The sequence below is a fragment of the Chlorocebus sabaeus genome, chromosome 22 (genome assembly GCF_047675955.1).
Source record: "Chlorocebus sabaeus isolate Y175 chromosome 22, mChlSab1.0.hap1, whole genome shotgun sequence".
Taxonomy (NCBI): Eukaryota; Metazoa; Chordata; class Mammalia; order Primates; family Cercopithecidae; genus Chlorocebus; species Chlorocebus sabaeus.
Genome location: NC_132925.1, coordinates 2,460,393 through 2,476,008, shown reverse-complemented (window position 1 = coordinate 2,476,008; position 15,616 = coordinate 2,460,393).

Sequence of the window (15,616 nt, the reverse complement as noted above, 5' to 3'; positions counted from 1 at the left end):
TCTATTTGTTCCATGCTTTTCCCTGTATTTATTTGGGCCATCCTATTAAGGATTCACAATATATATCGAAAAGAGGCCATTATCTTTTATGTCATTTGTAAGTAATCTCAGATTTCACTACCTATACTAGAAAATATCTTAACAGAATTCTTTCTTATTTTTATTCTCTAGTGAAAGAACACTATTTTCCGGTTACTATATGTGCATATAATTGGCTTACATACTCTGACAGTTGTGTGGCTAATGCATTACTATGTTGGCCTAAAAGTAAGGAGGCTACTCCTCTGTATTTTCATTGTTATGTTGCTACATATATGTGAAGTGAGCCCTGCCTGACAAGTGAAATAATTTATTGGTCATCATACTGCCTGTACAATCTGTTGCATTTGATTAAGGCCAGCTATTCAGATTAAAGACTGGAACCAAGAGGAGCTTTGAAATGGGTCTTTTGGATCGGGTGGTGGGTCACAAAGGATACAGGGAAACCAAAGAATTGCTTGGAATGGTGAGAAAATACCCTCACTCCCCACAGATAGGCAGGCAGCAGGAAGGGAAAAAAGCCAAGAAAGGTGCCTGTGATGTTGTCACAGACTTTCAGGGCTAGAGTAACTGATGTTGGATCAGAGCTTTGAAAACTTTGAAAACAAAGTTGTGAGTTTTTAGCAATTTCTGGAATCATTGTGAGTTTTTAGCAATTTCTGGAATCAGCTGCTCTTGGCTATTTGTTCATTGAATTTATAGGATTCCTTTCTATTAACTCCAACATTAAAATAATTTCCTATAAATATCTGTAACCAGCAACATAAATTCTTGATACTTCAGTATTTTAATTTTTTTTTGATATTGATTTTCTTTGTGTTCATGGAGAATAAATACCATTTTTCCTGTTGTTGAGAACTGTTCTTTTTCAGGCTTCAAAGTCTGTTTCTTGATCTAGCACCATCTGTCCATCAAATAGAGAACATGAAGATGTAAAAGTTTATCTCCTGTAGTACCTGTCAAAAGGTTATATCCATGTGTCAGAAGATTGTAAACTGCTGTCATTTTTCATACTTCCAGTGGCTTAAGGAATTCCTGATTATTGAACACAATCATTCAATGACATTTTAATAACATTGAGTAAAATGTGACATGTTAATATGCTTAGCACAGTGCTTGCAACAAGTGAAAATATTGTCACTGTCATTTTCATTATTTATTAACCAAATGAGAAAAGACATGAGAAGAATATTCATATAGTTAATCAGAAAGCAACAACTCATTTCCACTTGCATATCAGGAGGTTTTGAGAATCGTTGGAAAGTGATGATAAGGAATGTGTATTGCTGTTTGGGAGACAGTTCTATTATAGTGTAAATAAATTGACTGAATTTGCCATCATGGGTTCTAGGTACAAAAGTTAACACCATTAGTAGTTAGGGGACTTTGAAGTGCATTCCCAAGCTCCCCGAGCCTGTTTGTCCACTTACGTTCTGTGGAATACCTCACAGGACCATTGTGACAGGGAACTGAGGAAATTCAGGAGCTCGGGAAACATTACATGATTTATTTGGTTGAAGATTTTGCCTCAACTTTTGAAGTGCCCAATGACAAAAAATTAGCATCAGTTGAACTCATGTGATTATGTCATACCTTTATATTTAGTTACTTTGGAGGACAATCCAAATTAGAAATTAAGATTTGAGTTTTAATCCATAGCATATAATAAATGAACTTGGAACTAAAAAAAAATCATTAAAACATCAGTAAATAACGATACAAGTCCCTCTTAACACCTAAATTCAAACCAGCAATTACCTTTGAAAGCTAAAGAAGCTGGTGTTTAGAGTCAAGGCTTGGAGAGATTTGTCAACCCTAAAAGTAACTAAGTGAAACCCCTGAAGGCTGATGAGGCAGAAATACGTTGCCAGATAAAATATAGAATACCCAGTCAAATTTGAATTCCAGACAAGCAGCAGCATTTTAGTGTATGTCCCGTGAAATATAATTGGAGTATACTGACACTACAAAAGTGCTTTTGCATTATGCCTCATGCAATATCTGGGACATTCTTATACTAGAAAATTATTCATCAATTATAGGAGTTCAAATTTAGGAATGATCTACCTTTGTTGTCGTTGCTTTTGGTTAAATCTGGTTACCTTTGGCAGGAGGAGAGACTTAACATTGAGTGGAATCACTGCACATTCCCAAATGATTCTTCTTTCTGTCATAAATTCAGGCTATAGTAATGGTCTTTAAAGCATACTCTGAAGAAAAGCCCTATTGTTTTCTCAGGAGAAAGCTGAATCTGGAAGGCTAAGTCTCCAATGCATGTTTTGTTTGTAGTTCACAATACAGACAAGGCCTCATTGCACAAAAGCTGCTGTCATCCACCTTATTGATTTCTAGGCTTCATGGTCTTTTGTCCCTTTGCACACACCGTTTTTCCTGTCTTAGTTTGCCAGAAACATCCACTTCTGCTTGTTTGAATTCTACCTTTATTTCAAGGCCACACTTGCTCATTAGCTCCTGTGGTAGAATGCACAAAGGATTATCCCATAGGTCAAAGCACTTTTGAGAGTGAAAGCAGGTCACATTATTACACCAGGAATATGGCTATAAATTGAAACTCTTCCATTCAAACTAGCATTCATGGTCACCCTCCCTGTGGCACTTCCTGATCCCTTCCACACCACCATTGACTCTACCATTCGCAATCTCACTGCACCATGGACTCCTATAGCACTCACTGATTGTCTGTAGCAAGTGTTCTGCCATTTGGCATACATTACTTTACATTTATTATTACGTACATTACCTTACATATTCTTCCATGTGAATGTTTGTCTTATTTCTCATTTCAAAATAGAGTGAAACTGTTGAAATGTGAGATTATCTTACATTTTCTGTTTGCAGAATCGATCACAGAAAAACCTCCTATAAAGGAGGCACACAGTGTATATTTGTTGACTAAAATATTCTTAAACTCCAGATCTACTGATGTATTTTAATAAATATAACAAAATTCATTATTACACAGCTATGGAGACATGATGGGTTTGGTCATATCACAGAACTTGTTATGGAAAAAGCTGATACGTACATATGGTCATAGACTATGACACTAAGGGCCCTAATTTTCATTGTCAGCTTTTTCATGTATCCTATAGTACAACAAAAGAGTTTATATTGTTTCCATTTAAGCATGTTTAGGGCTACAATCAAGATGCATAAATTTATTTTGTACATATTTTTATGGCTACTAGTAAACAGTAACTTGAATTTTGGAGTTGATAACTCTTAGTGTGGATACCATATTGAGGAAAGATTAACTTCTGTTTTCCTCTTTTGATATTCCTTTCTTCACTTTTAAATACTAAGTTTCTCTTAATGTGTGCTTTTTGGTATTTGAGTGTGCATATATGTATATATATTTCTATAGTCTCAGTGATAAGTTTGAGAAAATGAATATAAACGACTGATGAGATTTTTATAAAGTCTTCTTGTATAGTTCGTATAATTGCCATGAATTTGGCCAGGTGTAGCTAAATGATATTTCAGGCAAAGAACTAATAGAAAGCTTTTTACACAGTAATTTCCTGGGTAAGGTTCAACAAAATGAAAACTCATCAGAAGCCCTGCTGGGATTCCATCAGCAAGCATTTATTTGTAGTCGCATGTACACCTGCTTACATAGTAATAATACACTAGTGAGTTAAGTCACTACGCCAATGCAAATTAGCTTTACTTTGAATCTAACACTGGAATCTAGCAGAGATTCTTACCAGACAAATGAATTACCACTAGATGGATAGAATAAACTGGAAAAAATTCTATAGCAGTTTTCTGTTTCTCTTGTTGCTTTAGTTTGTGGATAATCTTTTTTTTAGAAAACCTTTCCCTCTGTAGCTCCCATCATTTAGATGAAGAATTTGCAGCAATATGCCTTGCTCCATTGGTGCAGCAATACTGAGCAATACAAGCATGCCATCTGCAATGTGATTTTTCAGCCCAAGAGATAGTGTGCTGTTTAATTCAAACTTAAAATCAATTCAGCAAATATTTGTAGTGGACCGACTCTGGAAGGCATTGTACTAGGTGCTGGAGGTAGAGGGAAGGTGTATAAGATAAGTAGGGTTACGTCCCACTCCAAGAGATTTCTGATACAGTAATGGAGATAAGATAAACATACGACTATATGGCAAAGCACAAAACTGGAAAAGCCACAGGAGAGTCACACAAAGTACAGGACAGGAGAATAACTGAACCCAAGTCTCTCTAATTGGCAAAGGATGAGTACAGGAGATGGCTCATCAAATTGTCTTAAAGCTGGAAAGATTCAAATATAGTGAGGTGAAGGAGAGGGAAGAAGGGCCGTACTTTAATATAATGGGCACAGCATGAGTAAAAGAAAGCAAGTGGGAAAGCAGAACGCCTGTTTGGGCAAATAGCCAGGATTCAGTTTAGCTGGAGGGTAGTGTGTTTCTTACAGTAGCAACACAAGATGAGCCTGGGAAAGAAGGAAAATTCATAGATCTAATTATCAGACATCGTTTAAGAGTATAAATCATAAAGATACTGCCAGGCTGAGAAGCTAGGCATTCACTCCATAGGTAATGTGGTCTCACTTATTGAGATTTGTCTGTGTGTGTGGTGTGCGTGCAAAATGTAATTACATGGTCAGAGTGTTCAGAATGGAACTCAAGATACAACTTTGTAAGGGCCCCTTTGTAATCCAGACTTTATATTTTCCTGCTGGAAATATTCCAGCTGTATTTACCTAAAGAAACATAAAAGACATTTATGCCAGTATTGTCTAAACTTGCTTAATATGTAAAATTAACTCCCCACTTTGTGATTTTATTTCTTCTTCATTGGATGATATATTAGATTCCTAGGGCCTTCATATCAAAGTACTACCAACTGGTTGGTTCAAAATAATATAAATATATTCTCTCTTCATTGCTGTGCCTGACAGTCCAAAGTAAAGGTGTGGGCAAGGTTAGTTCTTTCTGAGGGCTCTGAGAGAGAATATAGTCCGTGCCGCTCTCTCATCCCACGTTGATGGCCAACAAACCTTGGCATTCCTTGGCTTGCAGATATATCACTCTACTGTCAGCCTCCATTGCCACATGGTGTTCTTCCTGTGTCTCTGTGTCGTTGTCCAAATTTCCCTCTTCTTATAAGGACACACATGATAATTGGATTAAGATCCACCCTAGTGATGTCCTCTTAACTTGATTAAGCGTGCAACGGCCCTATTTCCAAACTGGATCCCATTCATAGGTATTGAGGGTTAAGACTTCAAAATATCTTTTTTGTTTTGTTTTTAGGTGGGGGCAAAATTCAACCTGTAACAGATGATTATGTTTTGTAATACACCAAATAATTTATATTCTTACACATAAGCCTCAGTTTCTTCACTATATAATAGAGATAATAATACTACCTTCAGAAGATTGCTTCGTAAGATTCAATATGTTAGAAGTGTTACCTCTTGTGAAAGATCTGGCATAGGGCATGGTTACCTGTGTGATTAAGGTACAATAAATATTAGTAGACTTAATTCAGATACTTATTTCTAGAGGAGCTTTAGAAAAGGATTAATTATATTCTGTACAGCTGCTGAAGTACCAAATCTCAATCAGTTTAAAACAAAATCGTAAGTATATAGAAGTGACCAAAAGAACACATGACTCCAAAAGAACATTTAATGGTCCTAGAGCTTTCTTTTACCTTGGGGTATTCCATTAGAAAACCAAAATATAGAAAAATTGTAAAGTTGATGTCCCCCAATTTGCTTTTCCACTCTGCAAAACTATTAACTATATTTATACCATAAGGCATTGTTGGATTTTGGTTAATTGCTGAATTATCTCAATCTGGTTGCTTAAGGCTTTCCCCTCTATATATATTTTTCTCTCAGTATTAGATGGCTAGGTTTTAATGGTCTGGATAATTACCTGAATTTTCTACCTTTTTTTTTCTTTTTCTTTTTTTTTTTTTTTTTTTTTGCCCTTTGGCACCAGCACATGCAAAGTTAAAATTAATGCAGGGACATCATCTGGCACATTTTTCCAATCTTAAAAAGGTAAATTCCCAAACCTCAGTTGAAGTATTTCGATTTTAGCCTGAGTTTTCAAGATGATTGCTTCCTCATGTCTCCACTTAATTTGGTTTGTATAGATATAATCATGTGAACAAATATGTGTGGATTGGAAGACTTCTTGGCTGTTAGTGAGTTGGGTATTCAAAAGGGATTGTATATGGGAATTCTGGAATTTATAATCCTTTTCACTCTGCCATTAATTAAAAATGCCCCAGAGACAGATTGGGAGTGACCCAGGGTTAAGGGGCTGGAGGTTAAGCCTTTTAGCTTTGAGTCTCCAGTTTGAATCTGATCTAGGCTGGTAATAAACAAGAGCTACTGCTATTTGATATCTGTTTGGTGACCCATGTGAAATGAATTAGTAATCTCAAGCCTGTTCTGGTAGACAGGTGTCCTTACACAGTTGGAGTTGATAGCCTCTGCAAAGGAGTCCAATAACCTAAACAAAGATGGAAAGGAAAGGACTTCTTAAATGTTCTCTTGTCTTGCTAAGATTATTGTGCAGTAACTTGGAAAAGTACAAAGGCTTAGAATTTCATATGCCCAGCTGGTAAAAGAGCCACGTGAATAAAGTGATGAAGGTGGGCTTACAAGACTGAGTGGGTCAAATGAGAATCAGGTGGTAGGTCTAAGAGAAATGTAATATCCTCAGCTTCTCATTTTTTTTCCCCCTCTTTTCTGTTGGGCTGTCATGGGAATCTGTGTTTGTGGAGGAAACACTGGCTGTGTTTGCCCAGGGCAGGTGTGTATATCCCCCAGACATCAAATATAGCAGCGGCAGGACAGATGGACCTGTGCCTGGGTGGAAAGAAAGGGAATGGTACTGGTAACTCAGGTAGGAAAAGTAAAACCATGACAAGCTTTCTCTTTTTTTTTTTTTTTTCAGACTTGATGTGCTGAATTGAAATAGAAACACTTTCAGGAAGTTTTGAGGCAGGCTATTCAGAACGTGGCTTGCTCTGATTTTGTTGTTAGGTTAATTGGATCCAGCAGTACCTTCATCCACGTTTTAAATAATATATATTAAGGTGGTTGCATGTGTTTTTGTGTGTATTGAACACCAATACACACAATCCTTTAATATACCTAAATATACCTAAATTTAGGTATATTTCCTTCAATATACCTAAATTTTTTTCATAATAATATGAATCCCTATAGCTTGCTATTTTTAATGATCGTTGAAGATACTGTAATATTTTTCTTTTTAGCAAAAATTACATTTTCTTTCTGAGTCAGGTTTACAGATTATTATTATTTTTTTAAGTCCCAAGTCCCAGCTTTATGTATGTGTGCTATATGCCAGTGCTGGAGAAGGCATGATAGTCCTGTTAGCACTTCTTTTTTTTTTTTTTTTTTTTTTTTTTTTTGAGACGGAGTCTCGCTCTGTGGCCCAGGCTGGAGTGAGTGGCGCCATCTTGGCTCCCTGCAAGCTCCGCCCCCCGGGTTCCCGCCATTCTCCTGCCTCAGCCTCCCGAGTAGCTGGGACCACAGGCGCCGCCACCACGCCGAGGTAATTTTTGTATTTTTAGTAGAGACGGGGTTTCCCCATGTTGGCCAGAATACTCTAGATTTCTTGACCTTGTGATCCACCTGCCCCAGCCTCCCAAAGTGCGGGATTACAGGCATGATCCATGATCCCCTGCACCTGGCCTGCAATGGTTTTTTTTTTTTTTTTTTGAGATGGAGTCTCGCTCTGTGGCCCAGGCTGGAGTGAGCGGCGCCATCTTGGCTCCCTGCAAGCTCCACCCCCCCGGGTTCCCGCCATCCTCCTGCCTCCGCCTCCCGAGGAGCTGGGACCACAGGCGCCGCCACCACGCCCGGCTAGTTTTTTGTATTTTTAGTAGAGACGGGGTTTCACCGTGTTAGCCGGGATGGTCTCGATCTCCTGACCTCGGGATCCGCCCTCCTCGGCCTCCCAAAGTGCTGGGATTGCAGGCGTGAGCCACCGCGCCCGGCCACCCGACCTGCAGTTTTTTATCTTACACAATTTTTCAAAGATAAATTCATCAATATGTGATGGATGTTACCACGAATGCCATGTCTAGCTAAGGTCTAATCAAAGAAAATTTGTGAAGAACCTAAGAGCCTCTTTTCTTGATTCCCTTTTTCCTTATAATATCTTGCCTTTGGTCTTGACTTCTTTATAACTCATCCAGAACCAAGTTATTTTGTCTAATTTTTATTTATTTGTGTGGTGGTTGCTTTGTGATGCCATTGCAAGTAATTTCACATAGATGTTAGTGCCTGATTGTAGATTAAATATAAAAGTCGAACCATATTAAATTGCCCGTATTTGGCCATCAATTTCATGCTCAAACCACATCAGTTTCATGTAGTTCAGCCTTACCACTTTGAAATTTGCATACAAACAGTGGAATTCCAATGCATGGCTATGTTAGGGAATTAGACTCATGGTAGTCAGTGTCAAAGGTATTTGAGGGAATGGAGACCTTTTATTGGGAGCTTCAAACTCCCATCATGAAAGTTATTACTATTACACACAAAAGGGGCCTCTGTCTTTCTTAGAAATGGCGTATATGTGGTCCCAAAATATTAAAAAATTATTGCAGTACATATTTATTGGTTCACTTGGAGACTTAAATTTTAAACTTGAAATAATACCTGCTATAACTTTATTTCAAGGCCATTTTGGGAAAAATTAGTTTTAAAATAAATGATTTGTCATAAGTTGCTGTCTATTATTTATCTCCTTAGACTGCCGTATTTCCTTTAGTGTGTAGGTCTTGACGATGCCTTAATATTCCAGGAGACCATCCAGAAGCTATTGGAATTTTGAGGTTATTTCCAGATGATCAGATATACCAGGTGTGGTGTTATTTCCATTTTGAAAACAAGTAAACTCTTGCTTAGAAGCTAGGTAACCTGCCCAGGGACCCAGCAACTGTGGTCAAAACTGTGTTTCAGACTCAATTCAATGGGACTTGACACATCTTTCCCTGAACCATAGAGGAAACTGGCTTCTGGTGACATCACATTACATTTTCTCCTTCAAATGCACTTTATTTTCAGCCAACATAATTAAGACATCACTGAAGATCATATTACAAGCTCTAAAACATATTTTGAGACTGCAAGTGGGGAAATACATTTTCCAAATAACTAAGTTAATCAGAAATGATTTTTGCTTCAATCCTTGTGGTTAGACATTTTTCTGAAAACTTGTCTGCTCTCCAGCCTTAAATTCCACAATTTATATATCAACATATGCAACTCAATAAATATTTACTGAACATCTACTATGTATCATGTGCCTCACAACAGGGGAGATTAATGATAATTGTAATGTGCTCATGTGAAGCATATTATGAAACGGGAGATAGAAGGTATAACAGTATACTGATTATAATTCATCATTTTAATCTGAAGTTCTTTTATATCTCAAGTGTATAATAATCAGAGTTCTCGTTATATTAAATGTAATGTGTATTAAGTGTAGGAATGTGAGCCAGACCTCAAGCTTTCTTGGGCATAGCCAGTATGTAACATTGTGGGCTACAAACTTTTTAAAATAATAATTTGATTCTACCTTTGAAACTACATTGCTGCAAAAGAAGGAGTAGGAGGAGTTTGCAGAGGAGGAGAAAGAAGAAAAAGAGGGGAAAAAAAGAAAAAAACCTTAAGAAACGTTCTTTAACCATATAAATATTTGTCAACCCCCAACTATATGCAAAATATAGTGCTAGTCCCTGGGTGGTCAGAAAGGAGTTGTATTAGAGTAATAAACAATAACACAAATAATTAAATCAGTGGCAAATGTGGTGTAATCAAGAAAATGTTAAAAAAAATTTGACAGAGTTAATGACAATGTGAGAATAAGTAACATAGAGTGGACTAAATGAATGAGGAGCTGACATTTCATCTGAGACCTGAAGAATGAAATATGCAAGGAAAAGGGAATGAAATATGCAAACTGGTGAAGAAATTCCAGGCAGAGGGAACAGCTCGTGCTGAAATTCTGAGGTACAGCACAGCACAGCATGATGCAGGAATAAAAAGAATCTCACTTAAGCTGAAGCTGGTATCAGGAAAATAAGAGAGGCTACTGAATTGAAGCAGGTATGGATAGGTACCTTCATTCCAGATAGTTTTACTCTATTTTGCTACTAGATCTAGGGAAAAGTGTTTCACTAAGATGTGTCGCTAGAGAAAAAGGGGTGCATCAAAAACTAGCCTAGTATTTTTGGGGGGCAGAGTCCAAAACTGAATTCCTTATGACTCTGTAAACATATACATGCTCCTTAATATCTACCTGATAATACAAAGTAAGAAGGCTGAATAAAATCCTATGTAATATCACCTATAGTGATATTTCCTATAAGAAAAAACAACAAAACATTGAGAATAAAATGTATTTTATCCACCCATTATAGAAATCACTTTGCTTACATCCTCAGTTTTAGCCAAGAAAGTAGATTAGCATAAGTCCCGTTGGATTTCCTATTAATGCTGTTCCATGAACCATTTAAGAGGAGTTTTAAATTTGATCTCTTCTCTGTTACCCTGAATACATCTTTGAAAAAAAAATAATTATTTTCTAGCCTCATGGACACACACTACTTTTAGGTCAATAAAATTACTTTTCCTAGCCTTCCTTACTGGGGAAAAAAAATGTGTTAGCTTACACTGGATTGCTTTTTTAACAACCTAAGTAAGGGTTATATTTTGCAATGGGTTTCCAAAACTACAATCTCCAAGGACTTATATTTGTAAGTGCATTTCAATTGTCGATTAGCTAAAGAGTATATCATGCGAATCCACTTAAATGTGCTCAGAGCTACAAGGTAATCCCTTTGTAAATTTGGTGTTGAAGGGTGCTTTGTAGGGTAAATGCACTTTCAATTGTAGTTGGCCTGTTTGAACCATGATTTCACTTCTGATGTATTCTAACATCTGCATTATAATGAATTATGTTCTCATGTAATTTCAATGTTTAAAATATTTGTAACAGTTAAGATTTTACCCAAGAAGTTCAAATTAAAAACACAAACTAAGGATATAATTATAAAATACAATAATAAATTAAATAATTTCAATAGTAAATCAAGGAAAATCTTTCAAGAAACACACATTTTAGGTTTTCTTTTAATAAACTATGAAATTAAAATTTAACTAGACATAGTGAACATCACTAAGCCTTTAATGTTTTGTTGGTAATAATGTAATGTAGTTAGGTCTGAGGGATCCATTCAAATACTTAACAACGTTTGCGCATATAATGCACGCCAGAGAGCAATCTAAAGCATAAGAAAAAGAGATTAATATGAAGTAACCCCTCCCCTCAAAGAGCTGATAGAGTCACCAAAAAATAAATTAAACCAAATATTATGGATTTTATGCTGGGAGTACATTCATAGCACAATGAAGTTACAAAAGAAAAATATTTAATATGGAAAGTCCAAAAATGGACTCCATTTATTTATTTATGACGTGTAAAAGCATTAAATAATGATTTCCTGTTTTCATTTAAAACTTTTATGTTAAAGAAACAAAGGACCACTAACATCAATGTGAGTATTGAATATGCAGCTAATCTTCCAAAAATCATCATTCATAAAATGAACCTGTAGCCAGGTTTCAGGAATACAGATAAAAATGTTATTCAAATGTCAGTGGGTATGTTTTAATTTGAAGATCTAGGATAAAATTATAGTCTTATCACTTTGTAGCCTACGAAATGAAGAAAATCACTTATCTTCTCTGAACTCTGGTTATTTGATGAATAAATGCAAGTATTATTTACTTACCTACTTGTCAGTGTCCTCATAAGAAAACTAAGTAAGCTGATGTATGTGAAGCCCACATAAGAATATTTGAATTCCAGTTAAATCTATTACAGTATCTAGTCCATTGAGGCATATTATGTAATATAAGTGTGGGCCTCCTTTTACCGTTAACTATGTAACATTCTTTTTTTATTTTTTGAGATTTCTGTTTTTTTTTTTTTTTTTTTTTTAATTATTATTATACTTTAAGTTCTAGGGTACATGTGCATAACGTGCAGGTTTGTTACATATGTATACTTGTGCCATGTTGGTGTGCTGCACCCATCAACTCGTCAGCACCCATCAACTCGTCATTTACATCAGGTATAACTCTCAATGCAATCCCTCCTCCCTCCCCCCTCCCTATGGTAGGCCCTGGTATGTGATGATCCCCTTCCCGAGTCCAAGTGATCTCATTGTTCAGTTCCTACCTGAGTGAGAACATGCGGTGTTTGGTTTTCTGTTCTTGAGATAGTTTGCTGAGAATGATGGTTTCTAGCTGCATCCATGTCCCTACAAAGGACACGAACTCATCCTTTTTTATGGCTGCATAGTATTCCATGGTTTATATGTGCCACATTTTCTTAATCCAGTCTGTCACTGATGGACATTTGGGTTGATTCCAAGTCTTTGCTATTGTGAATAGTGCCACAATAAACATACGTGTACATGTATCTTTATAGAAGCATGATTTTTAATCCTCTGGGTATATACCCAGTAATGGGATGGCTGGGTCATATGGTACGTCTAGTTCTAGATCCTTGAGGAATCGCCATACTGTTTTCCATAATGGTTGAACTAGTTTACAATCCCACCAACAGTGTAAAAGTGTTCCTTTCTCCACATCCTCTCCAGCACATGTTGTTTCCTGACTTTTTAATGATTGCCATTCTAACTGGTGTGAGATGGTATCTCATTGTGGTTTTGATTTGCATTTCTCTGATGGCCAGTGATGATGAGCATTTTTTCATATGTCTGTTGGCTGTATGAATGTCTTCTTTTGAGAAATGTCTGTTCATATCCTTTGCCCACTTTTTGATGGAGTTGTTTGTTTTTTTCTTGTAAATTTGATTGAGTTCTTTGTAGGTTCAGGATATTAGCCCTTTGTCAGATGAGTAGATTGCAAAAATTTTCTCCCATTCTGTAGATTGCCTGTTCACTCTGATGGTAGTTTCTTTTGCTATGCAGAAGCTCTTTAGTTTAATGAGATCCCATTTGTCAATTTTGGCTTTTGTTGCCGTTGCTTTTGGTGTTTTAGACATGAAGTCCTTGCCCATGCCTATGTCCTGAATGGTATTACCTAGGTTTTCTTCTAGGGTTTTTATGGTATTAGGTCTAACATTTAAGTCTCTAATCCATCTTGAATTAATTTTTGTATAAGGAGTAAGGAAAGGATCCAATTTCAGCTTTCTACTTGTGGCTAGCCAATTTTCCTAGCACCATTTATTAAATAGGGACTCCTTTCCCCATTTCTTGTTTTTCTCAGGTTTGTCAAAGATAAGATGGCTGTAGATGTGTTACCACACACATCTGAGGACTCTATTCTGTTCCATTGGTCTATAACTCTGTTTTGGTACCAGTACCATGCTGTTTTGGTTACTGTAGCCTTGTAGTATAGTTTGAAGTCAGGTAGCGTGATGCCTCCAGCTTTGTTCTTTTGACTTAGGATTGTCTTGGCAATGCGGGCTCTTTTTTGGTTCCATATGAACTTTAAAGCAGTTGTTTCCAATTCTGTGAAGAAGCTCATTGGTAGCTTGATGGGTATGGCATTGAATCTATAAATTACCTTGGGCAGTATGGCCATTTCCACGATATTGATTCTTCCTATCCATGAGCATGGTATGTTCTTCCATTTGTTTATGTCCTCTTTAATTTCACTGAGCAGTGGTTTGTAGTTCTCCTTGAAGAGGTCCTTTACATCCCTTGTAAGTTGGATTCCTAGGTATTTTATTCTCTTTGAAGCAATTGTGAATGGAAGTTCATTCATGATTTGGCTCTCTGTTTGTCTGTTAATGGTGTATAGGAATGCTTGTGATTTTTGCACATTTATTCTGTATCCTGAGACTTTGCTGAAGTTGCTTATCAGCTTAAGGAGATTTTGGGCTGAGAGAGTGGGGTTTTCTAAATACACAGTCATGTCATCTGCAAACAGGGACAATTTGACTTCTTCTTTTCCTAACTGAATACCCTTTATTTCTTTCTCTTGCCTGATTGCCCTAGCCAGAACTTCCAACACTATGTTGAATAGGAGTGGTGAGAGAGGGCATCCCTGTCTTGTGCCAGTTTTCAAAGGGAATTTTTCCAGTTTTTGCCCATTCAGTATGATATCGGCTGTGGGTTTGTCATAAATAGCTCTTATGATTTTGAGATACGTTCAATCAATACCGAATTTATTGAGCGTTTTTAGCATGAAGGGGTGTTGAATTTTGTCAAAGGCCTTTTCTGCATCTATTGAGATAATCATGTGGTTTTTGTCTTTGGTTCTGTTTATATGCTGGATTATGTTTATTGATTTGCATATGTTGAACCAGCCTTGCATCCCAGGGATGAAGCCCACTTGATCATGGTGGATAAGCTTTTTGATGTGCTGCTGGATCCGGTTTGCCAGTATTTTATTGAGGATTTTTGCATCGATGTTCATCAGGGATATTGGTCTAAAATTCTCTTTTTTTGTTGTGTCTCTGCCAGGCTTTAGTATCAGGATGATGTTGGCCTCATAAAATGAGTTAGGGAGGATTCCCTCTTTTTCTATTGATTAGAATGGTTTCAGAAGGAATGGTATCAGCTCCTCCTTGTACCTCTGGTAGAATTCAGCTATGAATCCATCTGGTCCTGGACTTTTTTTGGTTGGTAGGCTATTAATAATTGCCTCAATTTCAGAGCCTGCTATTGGTCTATTCAGGAATTCAGCTTCTTCCTGTTTTAGTCTTGGGAGAGTGTAAGTGTCCAGGAAATTATCCATTTCTTCTAGATTTTCTAGTTTATTTGTGTAGAGATGTTTATAGTATTCTCTGATGGTAGTTTGTATTTCTGTGGGGTCAGTGGTGATATCCCCTTTATCATTTTTTATTGCGTCTATTTGATTATTCTCTCTTTTCTTCTTTATTATTCTTGCTAGTGGTCTATCAATTTTGTTGATCTTTTCAAAAAACCAACTCCTGGATTCATTGATTTTTTGGAGGGTTTTTGTGTCTCTATCTCCTTCAGTTCTGCTCTGATCTTAGTTATTTCTTGCCTTCTGCTAGCTTTTGAATGTGTTTGCTCTTGCTTCTCTAGTTCTTTTAATTGTGATGTTAGAGTGTCAATTTTAGATCTTTCCAGCTTTCTCTTGTGGGCATTTAGTGCTATAAATTTCCCTCTACACACTGCTTTAAATGTGTCCCAGAGATTCTGGTATGTTGTATCTTTGTTCTCATTGGTTTCAAAGAACATCTTTATTTCTGCCTTCATTTCATTATGTACCCAGTAGTCATTCAGGAGCAGGTAATTCAGTTTCCATGTAGTTGAGCGGTTTTGATTGAGTTTCTTAGTCCTGAGTTCTAGTTTGATTGCACTGTGGTCTGAGAGACAGTTTGTTATAATTTCTGTTCTTGTACATTTGCTGAGGAGTGCTTTACTTCCAATTATGTGGTCAATTTTGGAATAAGTGTGATGTGGTGCTGAGTGGAATGTATATTCTGTTGATTTGGGGTGGAGAGTTCTGTAGATGTCTATTAGGTCTCCTTGCTGCAGAGATGAG